The following is a 26,170-nucleotide window of genomic DNA, read 5'->3' on the forward strand; positions in this document are numbered from 1 at the left end:
AAGCAACGATGGCATGTTACAAAATGCCTTTAACCAGTATTAGATGCATTGGTCTGCAGGCATTGTATAGGCATTAAGAAATGATTATAAATGAAATGTTGATGGAGTTTGCAAACATAAACTTCATATCTTTGCCTCTGTAAGGTGCTTCTGTCCAGTAGCGGTGACATTTGTAAGTTTGTCAAATAAAGTGACTCCCTTCACATTTCCAAGCCATTTTCTTGTTACATTTTGCGACTAGAGTGTGGCAAATGTTGTCAGGAAACACTGCCTGTGATGGATATAGTTACTATGTGGCTCTGACTAGACACCAAGGCCCCCCCAGAGTCTCCATGTCCCCTTTTACCTTGTTCAACCCCAACTGACTATTAACACACATCCTACCCTTCAACCACTTAGAGACCTACCATATTGCACTTCACCTCCAAATACCCTCTTTGTCCCTTGAACCCGAACATTATATCTTAATAATGCCTCCTATGCTCTCCTTGCTGTGGAGGGCACAGTGTTGGTTACTGCCAATACCATCCTCTCCTGTAGCCTACTGTGCCCTCTTTCACTGTTCCATATGTTCCCCATGTATTCTGGGTTTCTCCTGTCACAGTCCCTGTTCCCATCTCCATGCATGCCTCTGCTTTCATCCCCAGTCTTGACTCCTCTGTCCCTTTTGGCACTGATGCCCCCACTACTCCGATAGGCTCCACTCACACCCATCTAATTGATGGGCAGATGGACCCAAGAGTTGCATTCAGACTTCTGTTTGACCTCAGTGAGTGGCATCTAGTTATCACTGTCCACACCCTGACTGACAATATATGATTTCCCTTGGCTGCTGGGGATGGCTGTACAGGACGGACTCCTGCCACTCCCTGGACTGCAGCTGAACAGGTCCCCCTGACCCTGAGCATCTTAAGTGGGTGGCTGACCATAGCCAAGCCCCTGGACTGTGTGCAGACTGTGACCATGATTGACCATATTGCGACTCCCTCCCCCCTCTGCTGCCCAACAGCAGCTCCTTCTTGACTAGAATAAGGGCTAGATCACATCATTTCCTGGCATGGCCATTTGTCTGAATCAATATGCAGTACGTTTGCTGCACAGGAAACTGGCACATGCTCTAGGTTTTGGATTGGTGTCTCAGTTGCTGCACGGAAGTTGTGCACCTATTCTATCGCAGACAAACCCCTACTATGAGCAAGATAATAAAATGTGAGGCTGGATGAACACAGCAGGCTCAGCAGCATCTCAGGAGCACAAAAGCTGACGTTTCGGGCCTAGACCCTTCATCAGAGAGGGGGATGGGGTGAGGGTTCTGGAATAAATAGGGAGAGAGGGGGAGGCGGACCGAAGATGGAGAGAAAAGAAGATAGGTGGAGAGGAGAGGATAGGTGGGGAGGTAGGGAGGGGATAGGTCAGTCCAGGGAAGTCGGACAGGTCAAGGAGGTGGGATGAGGTTAGTAGGTAGATAGGGGTGCGGCTTGGGGTGGGAGGAAGGGATGGGTGAGAGAAAGAACCGGTTAGGGAGGCAGAGACAGGTTGGACTGGTATTGGGATGCAGTGGGTGGGAAGGAAGAGCTGGGCTGGTTGTGTGGTGCAGTGGGGGGAGGGGACGAACTGGGCTGGTTTAGGTATGCAGTAGGGGAAGGGGAGATTTTGAAACTGGTGAAGTCCACATTGATACCATTAGGCTGCAGGGTTCCCAGGCGGAATATGAGTTGCTGTTCCTGTAACCTTCGGGTGGCATCATTGTGGCAGTGCAGGAGGCCCATGATGGACATGTCATCTAGAGAATGGGAGGGGGAGTGGAAATGGTTTGCGACTGGGAGGTGCAGTTGTTTGTTGCGAACTGAGCGGAGGTGTTCTGCAAAGCGGTCTCCTATCCCCTCCCTACCTCCCCACCTATACTCTCTCCACCTATCTTCTTTACTCTCCATCCTCGATCCGCCTCCCCCTCTCTCCCTATTTATTCCAGTTCCCTCTCCCCATCCCCCTCTCTGATGAAGGGTCCAGGCCCGAAACGTCAGCTTTTGTGCTCCTGAGATGCTGCTGGGCCTGCTGTGTTCATCCAGCCTCACAATTTTATTATCTTGGAATTCTCCAGCATCTGCAGTTCCCATTATCTCTCTCCTACTATGAGCAACCCGTGTTTCTGCAGAAAAGAGCTCATTAATACAGCATTAGTACTGATCATCTTTAGGGTCTACCTGAAGCAGCAACACACTAACAGGCATTGTGTGGTAAGGATGGTGTGGGGAGGGGCATATACTGCAAGCCTTCATGTTAACATGAAGTAATTGAGTGCTAATAGACCAAGCAAACAGCCCAAGATGTAGCCTGGTGCAAACTGTGAGCTGGGTGCCTGTCCCAATGTGCAGTGTCCCTGCAGCAAACTTTTAGTCCCAGTTGCCTGTGCTCCCTGTATGTTCTGTGCTTCCTGAGTGAACTTCAGGTGGATTTGAGAGGTGCCATGGTAGTCAAAAGGATTTAGCAAATTCTATATGACAACATCTGTGGACGAGGGATATTTGTGACTGGTGCCCTTGTATCAAGCCCTGAGATGTTTTTGATGCTGAGTAACATGAGGCTCTTTGTATTCTGCCTTAATTGGCAACTCACAAGGGACTCATTTCACAATGTGTCAAATGCGTAAAAGATGAGATGAGTTGTTCCTGACTAGGCTTCTCACCTCTCACATCACTCAGGCTCCTAAAAGATTCCACGTGCCTCCACACTTGTTTCTAGTGATTTATGCGAATAGACACATATCTTTTTTCTACTCTTCAGTTCCTGAATCTTACCGTTAAAAAAAATTGTCTTTATTGGATCTAAAGTGCATTGCTTTATATTTAAAATTAGACTCAAACAATGGTTATACGAGGAAGGAAACCACTTGGCTTGTCATACCATTGCCAGCTCTCTACAAGGATAACAAAAACAAAGTTGCTGGAAAAGCTCAGCAGGTCTAGCAGCATCAGTGAAAGAGAAAACAGAGTTAACGTTTCAGGTCCGGCGGCCCTTCCTCAGAACAGACTAATTCGTTTAGTGCCACTCTCCTTCATTTTTCCCTTTGGGCTGTAATTTATTTGTAGTCAGATAATTATTGGATTCTCTTTTGAAAGTGATCGTTGAACCACACTGTCATTCAGAGAATTCTAGATGTTTATCCGACATTTCATTCTCATGGAAATACACCTCGACTGTACCCTGACTGTCTCCTCCACAAGGACAACACAATGTTCACTTATAATTTTGTTTGCCAGTCTTTGATATGGATTCATCTCGCTCAGACTCATTCTCACCTGTATATTTTTCTCCTTCCCCATTAATTAATTGTTTTTACTTCAATGGCTCCTTATCCTTTGGCAGAACCAACTAAATATAACAATTTAAAGATCACTTCCCTCTAAATAATCTCCTATTACATTTGATCCATTCGGCATACCCCATTCACCAGAGCCGTGTCTAGCAATGCTTCTTTTCTCAATGGGCTTTCCCACATTGAATTCTATCTGACAGTTTTGCCCACACATTTAGTCCATGTATGTCACTCTGTGATTTTCATGTATTAAACTTACTGAGGCTCCTAACTTCTAAAATGCAAAACTAGGTACACAATGCCAACTGATTAACATATATGGTGAAAGGCTAAAGCTCTTGTACAATCATCTTGTCACATTCCACTAATCAGAGAACACTTCTTTTATCCTTTCTGTCTATTTTCCCAAACAATTACTCATTCATTTCACAAGATACCTTCAATCCCACATGCTTTTGTGAACAACCTTATGAAATGACTTTGCCAATTGAAAAAAACAACATATTTTGACACTTTCCTAATTTACATACTAGTGGCCTCCTCAAAAGTGTCACTTTGGTTCGTCAGTCATCGTCATTCTGACCTATACTAGGCTGGACCCGAGTCAAATTCAAAAATTACATGTCAGCAACTATTAGACTATTGCAAGTAAGAGAGGCAATTTTGAAATGATCCTGATTTCATTTTCTTCTGAATTACTAACAATTTATGCTGACAACAAAAGGCAAAATATAGAAAAAAAATTACACTAACAAATCTGATCTGTGTAAGTACACTAACCAAAACATAACTCTAGTGTTTGATCTTCATTTTTACTTTTAGGTAATATTCCTGGCTGCACTATAATCAATTAAAAGTGAAAATCCATGTCTGAGGCCTTAGGTTAATAATGCTGTTTAAAATAAAGTTAATAGAATTATAGTTTTTTTTAATCTCAAGGTATATAGTATGAAAGGCAAGAAATGGAACACTCAGTTAAGTCATAGGGAAAGGAGTCTTTAAGTCTCCTGCAGTCTGTATCCTTGCGGCATAATGAAAATGTCAATTGAAACTCATGGGAGAATGGAAAATCTGGGTGTTTGTCACACAGTATTCAGAGATTCAATTGCTTCCTATGAATATCTGTTATCTTGAAGCCTTTTTTATATTAAATCCTACTTTCAGGATTAAGTCAGCAACAGAGACAAATTTCATGGCACAGGTTTCATAATCACTTAAATGTGGCATGCATCTGTTGACTTTGTCCACTGATTCTGAGGGGAGTGGTTGCTGGAACACAGGGGAGGGAGGCAGGTAACTACCCCCTTGGGTGGTGTTTCAGAAAAGAAAAAGGTGGTTTGTGGCAAGGCTATAGAATGTGTGTCAGGGGCATCATTTGTGACTATGAGTCTTCAGGGATGTAGGAGAGTGGTTTGCTTTGGGCCATCAAGGGGAATATGAGGCCTTTGAGGACATGGACCAGCAAAGGTTGGGACATGAAAGTGTGTAATAAGAAGGGTTTGGTAAATTGGGTGTGTTTTTTTTTTACAAAGTGGGAGGTTAGTCAGGAAATGCAAATTGCTAGTTTTGAAGAGTCATTTTTGTAATATCTGTTGTGATACAATGACGTGCCCTTTGGGGGCATGTCTAAATTGCTGTCAATCATTATCTACCTAGATTGGATACGTTGTATGCTTGCAAGGCATCTGAAGCAGGAGAGATACAAGTCAGATTTACCCTACCTAGCTCCCAGTTAACATTATATCTATCTAGGTTTCTAGATTTTCAGATAACTTGTGGGTGGTACACATGACTCCTACTGAATGTGGGTAATGAAGAGAGTGGCTGTTGTGGATGTGGTGCCAATCAAATAGACTGCTTTTTGCTGGATGGTGTCAAGCTTCTTGTGTGTTGTTGGAGCTGCACTCATCCGGCAAATGGGAGTACTCCATCACACTCTTAATTTGTATCTCGAAAATCTCATTGTTTTGAAAATTGATTGAAAATCTCATTGTTCAGCAGCTGTATTTGTAAAAGCAGGGAGGTGTTCATATAATTGTGTGCTTTCTTCATATGGTTAATTTGGTGGACTTCCTATGGATCTCAAACAACACAGATTCTTGCAGTGTCAAAGAATGTTTGTTAGATTTTCTCTTTTGTGAGATTGTCATTCCTTGCCACTTGTGTGGCACAGATGTAACTTGTCACTTATCAGCCACCCAAACCTGAATGTTGCTCAGATCTTGCTGCATATAGAAATAACTTGAACCTGGATTAATCACCATCTTAATGGCAATGGTTGTTGTCATTTCTGGCCTGATGCTATAGGACTTCACGAGATCCAATGTCAACATTGAGAAATACCAGGACAAGACACTGTTGATTTTATACCAAGATACCACCATCTCTGATGAACCTGTCCTGTTGGTGGGATAGGGCATATCCAGAGGCAGTGACGCTTGTGTCTGGATGTTGTCTACAATACATGATTCCAGGAGTACAACTATATCAACCTGTCACATGAGTGTTCTTTAAAACAGTGCTCTAACATTTAGCACAAAAGCTCAGGTATTAGTAGCAGATTCGACAAGACTGGGTTTGCAGTTATCAAGTTATGGCATCTAGGATAATACCAGGTGGTCTATCTGGTTTCATTTCTTTTCTTAGTCTCTGTGTATTTTGATACAAATGAATGACTTGTTAGGTTATTTCAGAGGATAGTTAAGAATCAACCACATTGCTGTGAGTTTGGATTCACATGTAGTCAGACCAAGTAGGCATAGCAGATTTCCTTCCTTAAAGGGTATTTGTAAATCAAATGCGTCTTTACATCAGCATTCATTTCATGCGCATCATTCAACAAGTTTTTAATTCCAGGTGTATTCCACCAGCTGCCTAAAAAATTAGTTACCTGCTCATAAAGATATATGATCTATTTAATCTTTTAATAACCTGATAATTTGACTGCACTGGACTAAGAATGTTTGAAGGAGCTCATATTTGTTCACCGCCTTAGTCATCTCCATTCAGGCCTTTCTGGTCAGGCAGGAGGGCTTCCTGCCAACTTCAAAGGGTAGATGTGAAGGACCACTTCCCAACATTAACTGATGGTCTGAGGAGAATCTACAGGAAGGCATAGCTAACCCATGGGGCTAGGCTCGGCCTATTCTCAGGCTGCATGTACAGTTGAAGAGACTTGGATGTCACAGGAGTCCAAAGACACAAAATGATATTTAATGCGGAATGGGGTAGAGTTGTGGAAGTAGTGAGGGATGAAAGTGATGAAGGGTTGCCATAAGAAAGGAACCAAAGTACTGACAGAATGGAGATAGTCAGGAAAGTTGTGCCTGTGGCTCAGAACCTCACACTTTGTCTTGAAGTTTCTTTAATAGATTACCTATATACTCCGCTTTGTCACCTGATGACAAGAACCACTGAATGTTCCTCCATGATCACATGTCTGAATCTGACTACTCTAAACCCTTAAATTTCAATTTGTATTGTACGTTTGCAAAGACTTGACGCAGAGGTGGAAGCGAGACTGCTACTCTTATCAAATTCTGGCCACAGTATCCTGATTTTGACTTCTCCCCTTAGTGTTCTGGGAGACAAGTTAATTAAATTTTACTGTCAAAATAAAACAAAAAGAAAGGGACAGCAAAATATTGTTGTTCAAAATATTTTTAACATTATGTTCCAGCTGAGTTTCTCTTGAAGGTAGATTATCTTGTCAATGTGTTTGTCATTGGTGTTTCTCGACTGTAAAGGTCTAAAATGAATCATATTTACTGGGAAAAAACTCATTTTTTCACAAGTTCCATTTTAAAGTGACAGTAGATAATTGTTTTGTATTACCCATCCAGATCAGTATCTATAAAGTTTCTTTGCATTTGACTTGTTATTCTCTGCTGCTGCCCTCTACTAATTGCAAAGACAAAGACTAGAAACTAACAGTCTGCTTCATCATCAACTTTATGCATGATGCACAACGTTCATCTTGGTATAAAGAAAATGAAATTGTATCAAAATAGATTGCATTTGAAATATAACACTTATCATGTTAGGTGGTTTAATTGGGCTTTCATACACAACTCACACTATAATTTTGATACTGCCAGACAGCAAAACCTGAATGGCTTACTAATGTGTTTCAGTGAAAGAAACCTACCATTATGCACCCATTCAGCTTATATCAGCCAACGATTCCATCTAGAATGAATCTTAACTTCCTTTTAAGTGTTCAAACAAGCTATTCAGTTATACCAAAGACCCATCCTCCATCTTCTCAGTGAAACTATACTTAGGCAGCGTAGACAAATCTTGACAGTAAAGCCAGCAGCTCAAAAATGAATAACGTACAAAAACTATCAGCTTAAACATTTATTTTACCCATCAGAAATCAAATTAAAAAGCTTCTATTTCTAAATGTTAACACTGAAGCAATATTATCATTTGCAAACTTGGGTCAAAACAATGGATCAAGATCCTACTTTAAAGGCATTTTGAACTCTAATTCCAACATGTGCTTTTTACAAGAGGAAATATAGCGAAAGGGTTGCTGTGGGTATAGGTTTAGTAACTGTTTGGCAAAATTCCTAGAGGAACAATGGAATGTCGCACCTGAAAGTGTACTATGGGAGCTTTGAACAGGAGCCCTTCAAAAGGAGACATTCAATTTGAAACAAACTGGACTATGATCTTCTGTGGTTACAGAGATTGTAAGGCAGAAAACATTCACTGTAGATTATGGCCTAAACTGCGGATACATTTGTGTTTTAACTATTAGGAAATTATTAGAAATGGGTTAAACTAAAACAACTGCAACCCCTCATCTCTGTATGTTAATAAGTTTATGCGCTAATGTGAAGGTCACAGTTTGAAGACAGACATTAATGCCAAGCACTTTAAGTAAAGAAAGATTATCACTTGCTCTGCATATTGGAAGCCAAACAAATTAGGAAATTCAACATAGAAAAGCAACAGGCTAAAGTTTTGTTAGGTTATACGCAAAGCCAAGATCTGAATGACAATGCTTCACGACATTATTAGCATTATCGATATCATTCAATTTAATACATGTAACGTTCCACCAGCTACTCTTCACGGAATCTAGAGAATTATTTGTATATCTTTTTAACAGTTCTTATTTCCATTTTTATTTCTAACCTATGTAGGCATGTTGACTATCATTCGCTTTCCTTAGGCTCAATAGCTAATAAACTATCCTATACTTAGCTCAAGAAATACTGGCTGAATTGGCATTAAAACACAAAGAAGTGTTGATGTGAAAACTATCCTGAAGGAAAATGATGCTTTTAAAATGAATTCAAAAATAATAGGAAGAAAAACGGTCTAGGCCCAAAACATCAGCTTTCCTGCTCTTCTGATGCTGCTTGGCCTGCGGTTTTTATCCAGCTCTACACCTTGTTATCTCTTTTAAAATGAACTTTGTAGGGATGAAATAAGAGAGAGATTGAATTAAGAAAGGGAGCTCATCCCTTCTTACACAGGGACATTTCCATTTGCAGGAATTCTATCCAGAAGCAAAACCAACAGGGAACCCTGTACTCAGGAGAATTGTAAAACTTTTGCTAACCTTTAAAAAACTGGTATGCATCCATCTTTAAACAAACCATGTAGTAAAATATTTAGCACTTTGTTCATGCTCAAAATAAGACAGAAGCCAGACAAAATTTAAGAAAATTAACCAGCCCTTAACTGCTTAAGAGTTCAAGAACAGTCGACATCTTGCTTGTAAATGTCACCTCTTTGATGAAGTTTTTAGTCGCCTCTCCCAATAACTGCTTTTGCGTGTTGCAGATTCCTGTCTGATTATGATTTTGTGGAACATATTGAGATGATGTTCGACATCATGTGCATGAAAACACAAATTCGAGTCTTATGCTGACAAGTTGCATGATTCAGATGCGGATTTATAGTAATGAAACGTGTATTGCACAAGCCACTCAATGGTGTATGACATAGTCTGTCTTAACAATTGGCAGTTAGAGGGATCACTGCAGGCTGCACTGAATACAAGACAAAACAGTGTGCCACTGGTCACTGTGGGGCCAGGATGCAGCAGGATCATTAGTAATGTTAGTAAAATCTTTTCTCGTCTATTGTTTTCTCTGCAGAAAAGCCTTCAGTGACAGCGTGAGGTGCTTTATGACTTGATTATAGTTAGAAATTGTCATATTAATGGAAACATATACAAACAGATTAGGAACAGAAGTAAATCTTTCAGTCCCATTGGCTACTTTGTCATTCAATAAGGTCATGGTTGATTATGATAATTGGCTTTGCCGTTTGACTCATCATAGCAAGGAGGATTGGTGGCTTCCCTTCTGTACAAGCCATCAGTCGTGGGCACTGCAACATATGACAACATCCTTTTAGCATTCACCATTGTCAAGATCCCATTATCAGGACCTCTCATTCTCAAAAACTCCAATGACACAAAGTTTGACCTGTTTTACCTTTCTTCACAACGTAATTCTCCAGCATGATCAGTCAAATAAACCTCTCTGAACTTCCGGTCATGCATTTATATCCTTTGTTAAACAAGGACAGGAGAACTGCGCACATTACATCAGATGGGGGGAAGCAGTAGCCTGTTGGTATCATTATTGGATTGTTAACTCCGAGAGCCAGGATTTAAATCCTGCCACATCAGATGGTACAATTTGAATTCAATGTAAATCTGGAATTAAGAGTCGAATGATGACCATGAATCTATCATTAAGCTAGAAATGGTTCAGAAGAGATTTACCAGAATGTTGCCAGCTATGGAAGGCTTGAGTTAGAAAGAAAGCCTGGATAGGTTGGGACATTTTTCACTGGAGCATAGGAGATTGAGTGTTCTTATAAAGGTTTATAAAATCATGAGGCATATAGATAGGGTTAATGGTGTGTGTCTTTTCCCTAGTATAGAGGATTTCAAGACCAGGGGACATATTCTTAAGATGAGTGGAGAGAGATTTTAAAAAGACACAAAGGGCGTTTCTTTTTACACAGTCAGTGGTTCTTGTGTGGAATGAATTTCCCGAGGAAGTGGTAGACCGGGTTCAGGTACGATGTTTAAAAAGCTTTTACATAAGTACATGAATAGGAAATGTTTGGAGGGATATGGACCAGGAGCAGACAGATGGGAGTAATTTAGTTTAGGATTATGGTCAGCCTGGACTGAAGGGACTGCTTCCATGCTGCATGACTCTATAACTCGGAAATGTTGGGAAATCCCATCACTAATGTCCTTTCGAGGAGGAAACCGCTATCCTTACCTGCTCTGGCTTACACAAGACTCTGTTCCCACAGCAATATGGTTGACTCTTAGCTGCTCTCAGGACGATTAGGGTGATAAATGCTGGCCTTCCGTCAATGTAGACATGTCCACATTTTCCACATAGGACTCAAACTATCAAATTTTTGCCTACTCACTCAACATATCTTCATCACAGGCTCATCTGGCCCTTTCTGCAACTTATTTGCCTACCTGTCTTGGCATAAGCAGAAAATTTAGCCATTGCACATTTGAACCTTTCACTGAAATAATTGATATAATTTGAACGTAATCAATATCCCAACATTGCGCTGGATAACACACCACTTTTCACATGCCAACATTGCAAAAATGACCCATTCATGCCCAACCTATTGACAAACTAATCCTCTATTAATGTTAATATGTTACCCCATATACCATAAATTCTTATTTTATGAATAACCTTTGACATGGCACTTCATCAAAAGTCATCTGGAAATTAAAGTACAGTACATCTACCATTTCCCTATTAGCTACTGGTATTTATTATTTACATATTATATATTTATTACTTATTTCGACAGGAAAAATAAAGACTGTCATTTAAGTAACATGGTTAACCAATAGAGTGTTGCTTCAGTAAGTACATACCGTGAATCTGAAGATGTAAGGTCACTGAAATAATGATAAGATGAACAAGATTTTTTTAGAGTTAAGTCCTGCTGTTCGTCACTCTACCCTTTTGGAAAATTGCTTAGCAGCACTACGATGAACCTGCGGATGTTATTGCTGGACAAACCAAATCCTAAACTGAAACTTGCCTCCATAGACACTTGTGGATAGTAAGAACTGCAGATGCTGAAGTCAGAGACTGCACAGTATGGAGCTGGTGGAATACAACAGGCCAGAAGCATCAGAGGAGCAGGAAAGTTGATGTTTTGGGTCAGAACTTCTGAAGAAGGGTCCTCACCCGAAACGTCAACTTTCCCACTCCTCTGATGCTGCCTGGCCTATTTTGTTCCTTCAGTTCCACACCGTGTTGTCTCCTTAGACACTAACTTTGTTTTTATTTAACAATGGGTTCAGTTATTGAACAATTTCTCAAGAGCCTACTGGTATACATTGAATATTTAAAAAATGTATTAAACACATTTTTACCTTAAGGAAAAAGAAACACACTACCTAAACATTAGACAAAATAAACATTTGGAAAGATCTGGTTTATAAATATCAGGAAAAAATTCAAAATCACACTACCCCGTTTATCCAAGCAATATCCTTGCAAACAGTCAAACCTCAATGAAGAATGAGTATGATCTTCACACAAAAGCCTGCTCCAATTAAGGACTGAGGCCGTTGCAACCAGTTTCCATTTGGTACATTTTTGTGTTATCACATTAGGTTTTTTCTTTCTCTTTTGGGGTTTCTCTTGGAGGTACCTGAAATAAACTGAAAACTGAGCTCACTACTACATTTAGCTTCAGGAAAAACACATGAGCTTCCTAAACTCAGCTGTCTGACTGCCTTGCCTTCATTTTGTGGAACATCTATACACAATTTTTGTTTTAAATTGTTCTGTTTCTCTCTGTTACCAAAGCCCCAAGCTGAAAAACAAAATTCTCATTTAAAAAATGGTGTCTCCCACTTCTTAACATGCAGAATACAAAATATAAATTCAACGTAATTTATGTGTCATTTTTAACAACTCAAAACTTACCATACACATTTTTATTCAATGCAAATCTACCTTTGCTTATTTACAATTTTAAAAAGAAATAAGAATAAATAAAAAAATTTGCTGGAATTCAAAATGAACACTGTGCATGTGACTGAGCATGGGCAGTCTGCCATTTTTGCCATTTGCGCACTTCAGAAAAATTGTAAGTAACAACGCAATAACCATCAAAAAATCTGTTTTTGTTTATAATGTTTGATTGAATGATAGAAATGCAAGGACGCTGTGGTTAACTCCCCTGCTCTTTGTATAAAGAGTACTGTGTGATCTCTTAAACCCACTTGAACAGGCTGGTGGATTGTTGATTTAAAGTCTCATCTGAAAGACAGACCCTCCCTCAGCACTCCACTGGATTATCAAATTTGGCTCCAACATTGCAGTGGGACTTCAATGCAGAACATTTTGGTTTAGAAATGACAGAACTTTTGTGCTCCTAAGATGCTGCTTGGCCTGCTGTGTTCATCCAGCTCCACACTTTGTTACCTCGGTTTCTCCAGCATCTGCAGTTCCTATTATCTCTGATACAGCACTACCAAATTAGCCACAACTGATGCTGAAAACATTATTGTAAATAATTATACAAGTAATCACAATACCCAAACCTGTGTGGAAGGATTGAAACACAATAAAGTTGAAAATACTGCAATGACAGTCTAATGTCAATTTTGATGATTGTTAGGTCATCCTGGACTCAAAATATTAACATTCTTTTTCTCTCTCCACAGATGCTGCCAGATCTGCTGAGTTTCTCCAGCACTTTCCGTGTTTGTCCCTAAACGATCGCTGGACCTTTTTTTTAATTGAGTTGATCTAAATGGGATGATTCAAGGACCAAACTAAGCATCATAGCTGGAAACAAAGGTGCAAACCTAATTGCAAACTAATATTCTTATGTTCATTCAAGTTAAAAAAAGGGCTGTGGTTTTCATGAGCTTAGAAAAGACATAAAGGTACCAGCGACTATTCATGAATGCATTTTGCCAGTGAGCAGCATTAACTATCAAAAAACCATGTAGGCACAGCCTGAAATGTTCTATTCTAATTTTCATGCAGCACAATATCTGTGGTATATTTCCAATCAAACCTGCTGAGAAATGAACTCTAAAGTAAAAATGCTCCTGAGTTTTGACTAACCTTTAGGCAGATTCTCTCCTCATTAAAGGACAAATTGTAAATCTATTGCACAAAGAATGATATCCCTTACGAAAGTAAGTATGTGCATAGCTGACATTCCAAAGGACAGTGACATTTTAATCTACCATTCCCATGGTAACGCAGAAGACATGACCCCTTGTAATTTCTTTCAGGAATACTGAAAAAATTAAACATACCACAGGAAGCACCGGCCTTGTAATGTTCAAATTCTTATCAGTACAAATTAATGTGTACCGAACAAGAAGTTTACACTGATCTCGAGGGACTACCTCAAAAGAAGAGTTGACAAGGTTCTCTTCCTACAGTCTTAAGCAATATTTTCAATGATTCAAAAGAAACACAATGTTGAATTCATACTTGATGTATCCATGGTTTGAGATTAGCCGCTCCAGCTTCAGTATAAGGCGTGTATGTCTAGTGTGATTCATCCAGTGGGAGTTGTTTTATTCAGATCAGAGAAGAAATGGTGATAAGGAGTAGCTACAAGGGAAGTGTGAAAGCAACAAAAAAATGTTCATCTCTGAATGAAGGGGATGGCATCAGCTGGAGAGGCCTTGACATTAAACGGAACAATATTTGCCTAATCTACCCTCAGTCCCTGCTCACATTCTACAAATGATGAGCAGATTAGCTAATGTCTTGACCTCTTGCCACACTGCATTTCTTCCCATTAATATTTGCTGATCTGCGTAAGCAGCTTGTGTCTTTGCAAAATTCAGAGCTGTGTGTCGGCAGTGTATTTGCATCAACTAGCCAGAAAAGAGGAAGAAGAAAGGAATCTATTGACCTTTGACTTTATCTGATACAGATGTACTAACAAGCAGAGTCTGAATAATTCTGTCCTGCTGAGAGCTTCAAAATTCACAACAAACCAGAACATTTGAATAAATTATTTCACAATATTATGGTTGAGATAGATGGTACACTGTTACTTTTGGGCTTTCTACACTTGATATGTACTTTATTTACACAACAAAAAAAAAGAAAATTCTTTTCAGCTACACTGAAATGGAATTGAGTCCAAAAGCTATATAAAGCAATGGGCTTTAAAGTATTGTTCATGTTTATAATGTTCCTTTGGTTTCAATCGGTACATCCAGGTCATTTTGTCAAAGGAATGAAAACAAGCTCAGGACTTTTCTTCTTGTGGCTTGTAATATTAGTTAAAAGCGCAGCTCCAGAAATGTACAATCTGGAAAGATGCAAAGTTAAAACGTAAAAAAAAACTTGCACTCTGATTTCAGGATTCGAAGATGAGCCCTACCGCTAGCCTTTGAAGCGGAGCTACACCTAAAGGGGATTTTATGCCCTTTCTCATGGCTTGTGAGGGCAATTAATCAGATGGGAGGGTGGAGTGTGAGCTATATTCCACACATTTTGTTTTGCCACTGCATTCACCTCCAAGATCTATGTGTAGCAGTGGGTTCCAGAATCCAGAGATCTATGTGTCAGCTCACCAAATGGTGTGCACCAATGCTACAAACAGCAGCAGCAGCACTCCCAAGCACTGGGCATGAGGATGCCCACTACTATTGCCAAAATTAAGCTCAGGGTGTGAAAGCTGTAGGATGGACTCGCTGCATAAATTTAGACTCTGAAATGGCCAGTTAATAGCCATTAAGAAGCCTCATCCCATTATCAATCATATTTACCATTTCATGGGCAGATCTGTCACCACGCGACTTGTACGACAGCCAAAACTGCGCAGGCACTTTGTTTCCTCTGTGTGTGTGCGTTGAGAGTTGATGGCAATGTGCAAGCCTTTGAGAGAGGAGCTGGTTGTTGGGTCCCTTGATCTATAGCACTCTGATTAAGAGACCTGGCATTGGGAAAGTGCAGACCAGCAAGAACGGCTGGGGGGATGGCAAGGATGTGGGTGGCGATGTTGGTGTAGACAGCTGAAAACCACCACCTTGCATTTGCTGCTAAAACCCCTTGTCAGTTCACTCCATAAACCCCAACACCCTCAAACACATGCACACACACACATGCATACGCATGCAGGTGCACACACATACACACATGCTCACACATACACATGCACACAAACACATATACACACATGCACTCACACAGAAGTACACATCATGATGTCCCCTTAGCTAGGGTCATTCCTCAATCCTGGAGCTCCAGCGCCTGCTGTTTCTGTGGCAGGCACAGATACCGTAGGAATGCTGCCTGTCTGTGACTGTCAGGGAGTGAGATTACTGTCGCAGGACTTTGGATCCCAGGGAAGGCCTGCTGGTTGTCTCCATCTGACAGATAAGAGTTCCAAAGCTTCCAAGATATTCACCCTTGTTCCTGCCTCAATTTCTCCACTGTGTCACGCCTCTCCTTGAAAGAGTGCAGAATGTAAGAGTATTGAAGCATAAAAACCACATCAGTGATCTTTGGTTTCCATCCATGACAGGTGTGAAGTTGTGGAATGGCACAGTTTTCCCTGCTAACATGAGGTCTGAGCCATTTTCAAGCCTCTGCCTCATTTAAATTTTGTCAGTGAGCTGCAAATGCTCAGTAGGCATTCTGCTCCAGTTCTCTAATTGTGGGAGATCGGAGGAAATATCAGTTTCCAGTCTGAGCCAGCTGGCAGGATGAGCCTGAGGCAGATATAGGAATAGACAGGCGGCAGGCTGGAGACTTTTCATGGCATCACTTCACTGCCTGCTTCAAATAGAGCAGCAGACTTAAACACATTTAATATCTTCATCTCCTTCTCCTTAGAATTAACAAATAGATGCCTTATTTAAAAAAATAGTTTCCATAAACAGTGATAAATATGACTGATAGTAGGCTTTTAAAGAGAAAGGCATACGAGACTATGGTCCAAGTGCTGGAAAATGGGATTAGAATAGTTTGTGGATTAGTTTTGTTTGATGCAAAATTGATGTGCCAAAGGGCTTTTTTTCTGTGTTGTTGACCTATATGACTCTACGACTCTTAAGTAGAATACTTCAAAACATTTGGCCTGGTATCATGTCATCCATCTGACAGGGCAGAGTCAGCTATGAGGCCAAGTGCAATAACTGGATGCATTATAGAACATAGAACATAAAACAGTACAGCACAGAATGGGCCCTTCAGCCCACGATGTTGTGCCGACCATTGATCCTCATGGATGCACCCTCAAATTTCTGTGACCGTATGCATGTCCAGCAGACTCTTAAATGTCCCCAATGACCTTGCTTCCACAACTGCTGCTGGCAACGCATTCCATGCTCTCTCAACTCTCTGTGTATAGAACCCACCTCTGACATCCCCTCTATACTTTCCTCCAACCAGCTTAAAACTATGACCCCTCGTGTTAGCCATTTCTGCCCTGGGAAGTAGTCTCTGGCTATCAACTCTATCTATGCCTCTCATTATCTTATATACCTCAATTAGGTCCCCTCTCCTCCTCCTTTTCTCCAATGAAAAATGTCTGAGCTCAGTCAACCTATCTTCATAGGATAAGCCCTCCAGTCCAGGCAGCATCCTGGTAAACCTCCTCTGAACCCTCTCTAAAGCATCCACATCTTTCCTATAATAGGGCGACCAGAACTGGATGCAGTATTCCAAGTGTGGTCTAACCAAAGTTTTATAGAGCTGCAACAAGATCTCATGATTCTAAAACTCAATCCCCCTGTTAATGAAAGCCAAAACTTGATCTTATAATGTTAATTCTAATCTTTGTTTTGTTGTAAGCTTGGATACTTGCTTGATAAAAGGTGTACATTTTTGCAACAAACAAAAAGTAGATGTTAAATGAGAAAGAAATTTTAAGAATACAATCACGTAAAAACAAATTTTAATTTGAGACAGCTAAAATCTGTAGAAAATGTGGATATAGTTGTTTCCTGCATGATCAGTGGACCTTTCCATGTGATTCAAGGAAAAACATTTTGAATCTTATTTAATTTGACTAGACGAATGTTCATTTTCTAAAGTTTGTTGCACCACAATCTTTTCTGAGTGAAAAGGCACAAGCTAAAATATAGTGTCTTAACCGCAACAGCCATATAAATTCTGCAGCTACAGGAGCAAGTTGAATGCTATGAACTTGACAGCAACAACGTATCTTCAGTCTTCCCAAAGCCATCAGTAAGGCATAAGTTGTAGAGTTAAGTTGAATTGTAACAATTACTGTTAGCAGTAGCTACTGAGCATGTGTTCAAGGAATTATGTCATTTCATAGAACTGGTACCTGATGAAGAGGGCTCTACTGAGGCCCTACTCTAAGCCATACTTCTCCCAATGGCTTAACAGTTAACAAATATTGCTAGATGTCACCAAGGTAGTGTCCAGTCCTTGACTATGTAAGACCGAGATCCAAAATAGTGATATTAAACAGTAGGAAAAAGCATGAGGAGAAACCCAGCAGCAACAGGTGAAAAACCCTGAGACCTATCAGACTCAACCAAAGAAAACTCCAGCAGCTAGTTTAGACATGAAACATGGAACATGAAAAGAGGTGGACAATGGGCTCCACCCTGCCCTTTCCAAAAAACTTTCAGAATATACAGGAGTCCAGTTAGGCCGGTCAATGGCAGTGTGGGAAGTGAGCCATTTGACGCTATTTGGTTTATAGTGTGCAGAACTGAAAGCACACTCCAGCAGCAGCTAGGGAATTGTATTGAAAACACTCCAAAGCCCATTTCACAAGGTACCCACTGTAACAGAACAAAGGTCCATAAACAGGAAGAATGCCATTCCAAAACTGCTAAATTCCATGGATAGAGTTAGAGAGTCGAGTGTTATACAGCTCAGAAGCCATCCCTTTGATCCAACTTATCCATGTTTCTTAAACTAAGTTGTTCATTTCAAAGCAATGAATTGCCCAAAAAATAGGTCTAAGTTTGCAACATGAAAGAAACAGGCATGTTTAATGAAAAAGCTCTGTGCAGAGACTGGATAAGAGAGCGATCACTTTTCTAATGAAAATAACAGAGAACAAGAACTAAGTACTAACATTGAAGTGAATGGGTGTCAGTGTGGAAGCAGGCCACTCTGCCCATTGAGTTCACACCAACCTTCTCAAGAGTATCCCACACTATCCCCGTAACCCTGTATTTTCCATGGCTACCCCACAAGCCAAACATCCTTGGACACTATGGGCAATTTAATGTGGCCAATCTACCTCGCCTGCACATCTTTTGACTGTGGCAGGAAACCAGAGCACCTAGAGGAAACTCACACAGACTTGGGGAGAATGTGCAAATTCAACACAGACAGTGGCCTGAGACTGGAATTGAAACTGGTCCCTGGTGCTGTGAGGCAGCAGTGCTAACCACTGAGCCACCGTGCCACCCCTGTCATATGGATATTAAAATAGACACATAAAGTGGAGCCTCAGTCTTCTCTGGTCAACTGAAATGGCTGTACCAAATTGCCTTGCAGCCTTCATCAAACTTCATGATACAAGAAGAATCAACTTAAAAGTCAAAGGTCAGCTTGATACCACATGGTGGTACAAAAGGCAAAGAAATCCCTGAAGCAGTATGTACTATCTAGACCTAGCGAAGCTTGTTGTGAAGCAGGGAATCCTGTTTATATCTGAACCTCGTTCTTAAAGGGGAAAGAATTAAATAACTTGTTGCAAGTAAATTAATTTGGAAGGCAAGTTCCAAAATTGCCCAACGGCCTGGGAAAACTGAACACTGTGCAAAGTATCACAACAAAAGCAGATGCCAAATCCATTTGCTTATGTTCACCCAGGAAGGTTCCCAGCCGTGTCTAAGAAAGGTCAGAAGAAGTCAAACGATACCAAATTATAGTCCAACGGGTTTATTTGAAATCATAAGCTTTCGTGCCACTGCCCCTTCGTCAGGTGAGGTGAGGAGAGGCACAAAGGCAAAAGATGTATAATCAGAGAGATCAAAGATCATTCAAATGGTACGAGTGGAGTGTTGACAGGCTGAATAATAAGTCTCTGAAGATGATTAAGAGTGTAAGATGGTGTGAGTAACGTGTCGATAGCTTTCAACAACACGAGTGAAGGGATGGCCTGTAATCTGATTAATTGAGGCAAAAAGATAATTACAAAAATTTAAGATTAATGTGGTGCTGGAGTCAAATCGTATGATTGAATAACATGATAAGTATAGGAGTCACATGCTGAGGGTCTAACCAAAGTACGAAATAATCCAAAACTGTTAAAACTAATTAAGGTAGAGAGATCATAACAAGTTATCAAGGTGAGGGCTCAATTTCTATCCCACTACCGATATGGACCCCATTGGTTTTTTGGCAGACACAGAGGAAATCACCAGGCGAATGAGGCTCCAGGAATTCTTCTACTAACCCCAAGATGTCAGCTGCGAGCCTAATGGCACAACCAATGAATTGGGACAGTCGACAGGGAGATCTGCAGTGCAGAGACCAAAGAAGAAATTGGACCCCCCCACCTTCCCCCCAAGAAAGCTGTTGCCCCAGCCTCGACATGATTGCTCAAGCTGTCAGGAGATGTGTTAATGCCAGACTCAACAGCCATGCTCACAAGATAGTGCAGAATGCCACCCAAGCACAATGACATCCCATCCATGCTCTCGAGACCAATTGCAACATCAACATCAAACCAGCAAAAGAGGAGCCATTATCATACAGAAGAGAACAGAGTATTGCAAAGAAGCATACCAACCAGGAGCATTACACACAACTAGCTGTCGAACTGACCAAAGAACACATCCGTCAACTCAACAGACTGATCAAGACCTTTCATTCAGACCTTCAAAGCATCCTATGTGATCTCATCCCACGTATTTCTCGCATAGGAGACTTCTACTGCCTTCCAAAGACACACAAGGCCAACACACCTGGAAGTCCCATCGTATCAAGCAATGGGACCCTGTCTGCGAATCTCTGTGGCTATGTCGAGGGCATCTTGAACCCCATTGTACAGGGAACCTCCAGCTTCTGTAATGACACTACTGATTTCTTACAGAAGCTCAGCACCCACAGACCAGTCGAACCAGGAACATTCTTCGTCACAACAGACATTTCAGCACTCAACACCAACAGCTGCCAATTTCTAGATGCCATCTTTCAACTCATTCCCTTCATTCTTGAACCAAAACATTTTCAACTTCGGCAACCAAATCTTCATCCAGAAACACAGAACAGCCATGGGGACCAGATTTGCACCCCAAAATGCCAATATTTTCAAGCACAGGTTCAAGCAAAACATCTTCGATATGCAGGACCTCAAACCAATATTATACACCAGATACATCGATGACTTTCTCTTCTTTTTGACTCATGACAAGGAATCACTGAAATGACTACGCAAAGATATCAACTAGTTTCATTCCACCATCAGATTTATCATGAACTACTTTTCAGAATCAGTCACGTTATTGGACACAAGCATTTTCATCAAGGACGGACACCTCAGTATCTCACTCTACCATAGCCCATGGATAAATTCATGATGCTGCACTCTCTAGCTTCCACCCTAAATGGACAATCCTGTGTATAGTTAGGATCTGCTCAGATTAGGAGGAAAGTGATAGACAGCTAAAGATGTTGAAAGACATCCTCACAAGAATGAGATATGATGCTCAACTCATTAGCTACAATGGAAATCTGCATCAACCTCCTCAGAAGACGGACACAGGATACAACTGATAGAGTACCCTTTATCATCCAGTATTTCCCTGTAGTGGAGAAACTACACCATGTTCTTCACAGCCTTCAACATGTCATCAATGACGATGAACATCTCGCCAAAATCATCCCTACACCTCCACTTCTCGCCTTCAAACAACTGCTGAACCTTAAGTAGGCCATTGTTCACAGCAAATACTGAGCCTTCATGAGAACCTCAACCACAACACCACAAAGCCATGCCATGGCAACCTTTGCAAGACATGCCAGATTATCAACATGGATGCTGCCATCACATGTAGGAACACCACCCACCACTTGCATGGCAGATTCTCATGAGATTCTGCCATTGCAGTCTACCTTATACGCTGCAGGCAAGGGTGCCCCAAGGTATGGTATATTGACGAGACCATACAAACGCTACGACAACTGACCAGTGGACACCGTGCAATAATTGTCAGGCAGCAACGTTCCCTCCCAGTCAGGGAACATTTTATTTGAAGGATATTCAGCCTCTGAACTCCAGGTCAGTGTCCTCCAAGGCAGCCTTTGAGATACACAACAATATATAACAATAACAACACACAACAACAGTATCGCTGAGCAGAAACTGATAGGTGAGTACTGTACCCAAGCCGACAGCCTCAACCGGGATCTTGAGTTCATGTCGCTTTACATGTGACCCCAGCACACTGTTCTGTATCTGAAAAATCTTCCTTACTGTCCTGTTTTGACTCCAGCACCTTGATAACTTGTTATGATGTCTTTACCTTAATTAGTTTGTACAGTTTTGGATTACATGTTACCTTGGTTAGACCCTTGGCATGCAATTCTGATACGTGCCCTGTTATTCCTGCCATTTGGTTTGTCTCCAGCACCAACTTATTTTTAATTTTTTGTAATTATCTCTCTGTCTCAATTAATCAGATTATAGGTCATCCCTCCACTTGTGATTCAGCTGTTGACATTTACCCACAGCGTCTGATAAGTCTTCATCACTTGCAGAGACTTATTACTTGGCTGGTCGACACTCCACTCGTATGACTTGTATGATCTTTTGATCTCTCTGATTACAAATCTTCTGCCTGTGTGCCTCTTTTCACTTCTCCTGGTGAAGGGGCAGCGGTTAGAAAGCATGCGATTTCAAATAAATCTATAACCTGGTATTGTGTGACTTCTGACCCTGTCCACCCCAGTCCAACACCAGCACCTCACATCATCACTTCTAAGGAAGGTAAGAGATGATATTCAGGTGTTATTTCAACAAGGGATTATTTTAGCAGTTATGAAACCGATCACATGGTACAGTTTACAAACTGCATGGACCTATTATAATTTGTGTCATCTTAATGACTTTGGGCATTGATTTGACGCAGGAAGTACATCCAAAGGCATCTGTGATGAGAGCCTAGTTAAGCTTATGAACAGCACAAGCTGGAGACAATTCCCAATGGTCACTTATTAAGAGGCAGTTTCCCAGAAATTTGAAATATTCAGTGAGCAATTCCCCTGTTTATGGAAGTGTCCAAAAAAGCTCCTTAAAAATCAAAGAATTCTGAGGAATTTGACTCAGTTAACCTTGGATGGTGGTTTAAACACTTGCTGTGTCTCCTCAGTAAGTGTTAAACTGATACCACTGAGTTCACTGGTCACTTCTAACTTTATCTGAAACTACTGCACCAGACCTGACAACTCCCACTACCACCACCCCCACCCCCCCCCACCCAACCCTTTCACCAACAGACTCAAACACTGCCAGTCTGGCCACCTATCAATGACTAATGCCACCTTACCCACACCCCACACCCATCACTGGTCTTGATCCAACCCAGATCCAACTCGAATCCCTCCCCTGTACATCCCTGCACACAATCATTGCAGACCCTACAGTATACCCTTCCCCAAGCACACCAGTGTCCTCCATCCCAAATCTCAGACCAAACACCCATTACACCTGACACATGCACCAGCCTGGCCTGACCCAGTGATCCCCTGATACAACCTTCTATTCTTATCTGACTCCTACCACTCTGTCCACTCTTTGCACTCATCCACTTACCTGGCACCCTAATCTCTCACCCACCTGGCACCTTGATTCTTCACCCTCCTGGCATCCTGTCTGCATTCCACCCTTTTTTTTAACACCAAGCACATTAACCCTCTTACAAATCCACCTTTACTTACCCTAAACAGCTTAACTCCTGAAAGGTAACAGTAAGCAGCAGCAAGCAGTATTTAAAGAAAGAAAGGCTGGTCTTAGCAGCAAAGCTGCTCCTGAGTTGATTGGATTTCTCCACGGCTTTCTCTGAGAGACACATTCAGGATAGGCCAGCATCACCAGAGAAGTCACCAACAGACATGTGGCTAATTTTAAAGAGGTTTACCATCAGTCATCGATTTATACAGCTCAGAAACAGACAGATTTGGTACAACTCATCCACCAGACATCCCAATCTGACCCAGCCCCATTTGCCAGCATTTGGTTAATACCCCTCTAAACAGTGTTTGTTCTGAATGTAATCAGAATTTCTGGGTCAAAGATTCTGGGGAGATGCAGAGGAAAAGGTTAGGTCTGACAATACACCTCCAATTGCTATGGAGTGTTTGCTAAATGAACTATGACACAATCATATCAGATTATGTGGGAATGGAGACCTGCAGGAACATGTTTCTAGCGAAATCTTGCCCCAGCATGCTTCTTTACATAGTTTAATGATTAAAAAGTGTTACTAGTATTCTGTCTTATTCTGTATTAGACTGCAAAGCCTTGCTTATGGCATTGATACAAAATGTATACCCTGCTGTTGCCTGGGTGTGCGCAGCTCCAATAACATTTACGAAGCTTGACACCATTCATGACTCATCGGTACACCATTAAATATTCATGCTGTCTACCATCAACACACTGTGGCAGCAGTAGTAATTCACTAAGCCTCCTCCGACAACATCTTCCAAACTCATGACTTTCACCACGAAAGGGACAAGAAAGTAATAGACACATGGGAAAGGCACCATCTGCAAGTTCCTCACCAATCCTTGCACCATCAGCATTCGTTAGCCGTCCTTAACTGCTTTTGAAAATGTTTGGGCAGACTGGCATTATGAACCACTGATCTGATTGAGGTGTGGTGTTGTGAGGAACAGTGTCTCAAGTTTTTGACTGAGCAACAGCAAAAAAATGTCAATAAGGCATCAAGTTAAAATAGAATGTTACTTGCAGGGAACTTGTAAATGGTTATGTGCTCATGTATCTGTTCTGTTGCTTTGCAAGATGATAAAGGTAGTATATTTGGAAGATGCTGTTATAAGACCCTAAGTGAGATGCTTCATTGCATCTTGTAGATTGTATTCATTGTTGCCTCAGTGTCCGAATAGTGGAAAGAGTGAATGTTTATGGTAATAAAGTGCTGGAGAAATTCAGCAGGTCTGGCAACATCTGTGTACAGAGAAGTGTTAAAGTTTAATACAACTCATCTTCAGAAGTAGCAGAGTCTGGGCATTGACAAATGGAGAGGAAGAATGAGTAGAACAGATGATGAGGGCACCAAAACAAAACAGGAAGGGAATATGAGAGCGAAGAAAAGATATTGATGGTAGATGTTATTAGTAGAAAATAGGTCAGCTGAGAGCAAACTGAGAGAAATCAGGTAAACAAAACATTGAAAATGAGGAGGGCATGCAGGGATGCAGAAAGAAGTGTGTTACACTTACGCTCATGCAGTAGAAAAGGTCATTGACCTATTTATGGCACTGTTGGCCATTCCACCACAGAGTGGAGATGTTACTGACCTGGGTGGCAAACGTGAACCAGGCTGCCAGGGTGTGCTGGTGTGGCATGCTCTGCTAGGTCCTCTGGGAAGAGGATACCTCTCTTTCACAACATACCTTTGTCCAAGACCTCCAGGGTCCCTGTTGAAGAAGTACAGTGCCATTTTCCCCTTCTTCAACATCTTCTGGAATTGTCCTTAACTGACGAGGACAGCTTCAGAATGACAATGCTCATCCTGGGGCAAAGTGGCTTTTTAAAGATGGCATGGATGCAAATGATGCCAGTCTTTTAGCGCATATCTGCGAGTGATGAGTTGTTCTGAAAACAGCTCATATTAAGATGGGACTGGAATCATACAACAGGGACCCTGGAGGTCTTGGACAAAGGTGTGTTGTGAAAGAGAGGTGTCCTCTTCCAACAGGACCTAGCAGAGCATGCCACACCAGCACACCCTGGCAGCCTGGTCCACGTTTGCCATACATGAGGGGTGCTACAGGGGCAGGGTAGGTATTTAACAAACCACATAAGATACATAGAGAATCTCAGTAGGTCTCAAGGTAGAAACTGTTTCAAAATCTCATCATAACTTGCACTTGGCCAAAAAAAAATTCAGCCTGCAACAGGTCTACAGAGCTTAAAATAAAGAATAGGTTATGACAATGTACAGATGCATTCAGGAGACTACATAATATCAGAAAATACAGGATGCATAGCAACAAAGTTGTATCCACAGGATTTTATGTACACATAGTAAAGTTCAGTTTATTCATTTCTGCTAGAATAACAGCTGTTTAAGTATATTCTATTAATATTTTTCAAGTTAAATCCTGGTTTTCAACTTCACTATTTTTCACATAACAAATTAGTTTAACTGTTCGTGTCCTTCAAATTTTTCTCATCAATAATCCACCTATTTAAGCAGAGATGATTTATTTTGGTGAGGGCAAAAGGTTAATCCACAGAGTGCTTTAGACTTTATTCAAAAAAAAAGTCAATGAAAATGAAATTAGTATGTGTTGTGATGACTGCAGTATGTACCACACATAGCATGTGGTTTCCAGGTTTAAAAATAATGGAATTTTAAATTTATATTACTCTCAGTCAGCTTTTGTTGTTTATTACTGCTGACATCTGTGGATTATTTGTATCCATTATTGAGTCTTCAAATGGAACTACAAAATCATGAACCATAAATGCATGTGACAATATCTTCTATGGACGTCTAAAATTACTACGTAATGACACATATTAAATCCTCTAATAATTTGGTGAGTAAATAAACTATCTTGTATTTTTCTCCATTTGAGATGTTTATGACATCAATTTCTTTTCACTTTAATACTTTACATGATACTAATGAATAGATTCCCTTCT

This window comes from Stegostoma tigrinum, chromosome 4 (assembly GCF_030684315.1).
Source record: "Stegostoma tigrinum isolate sSteTig4 chromosome 4, sSteTig4.hap1, whole genome shotgun sequence".
NCBI classification, from domain to species: Eukaryota; Metazoa; Chordata; class Chondrichthyes; order Orectolobiformes; family Stegostomatidae; genus Stegostoma; species Stegostoma tigrinum.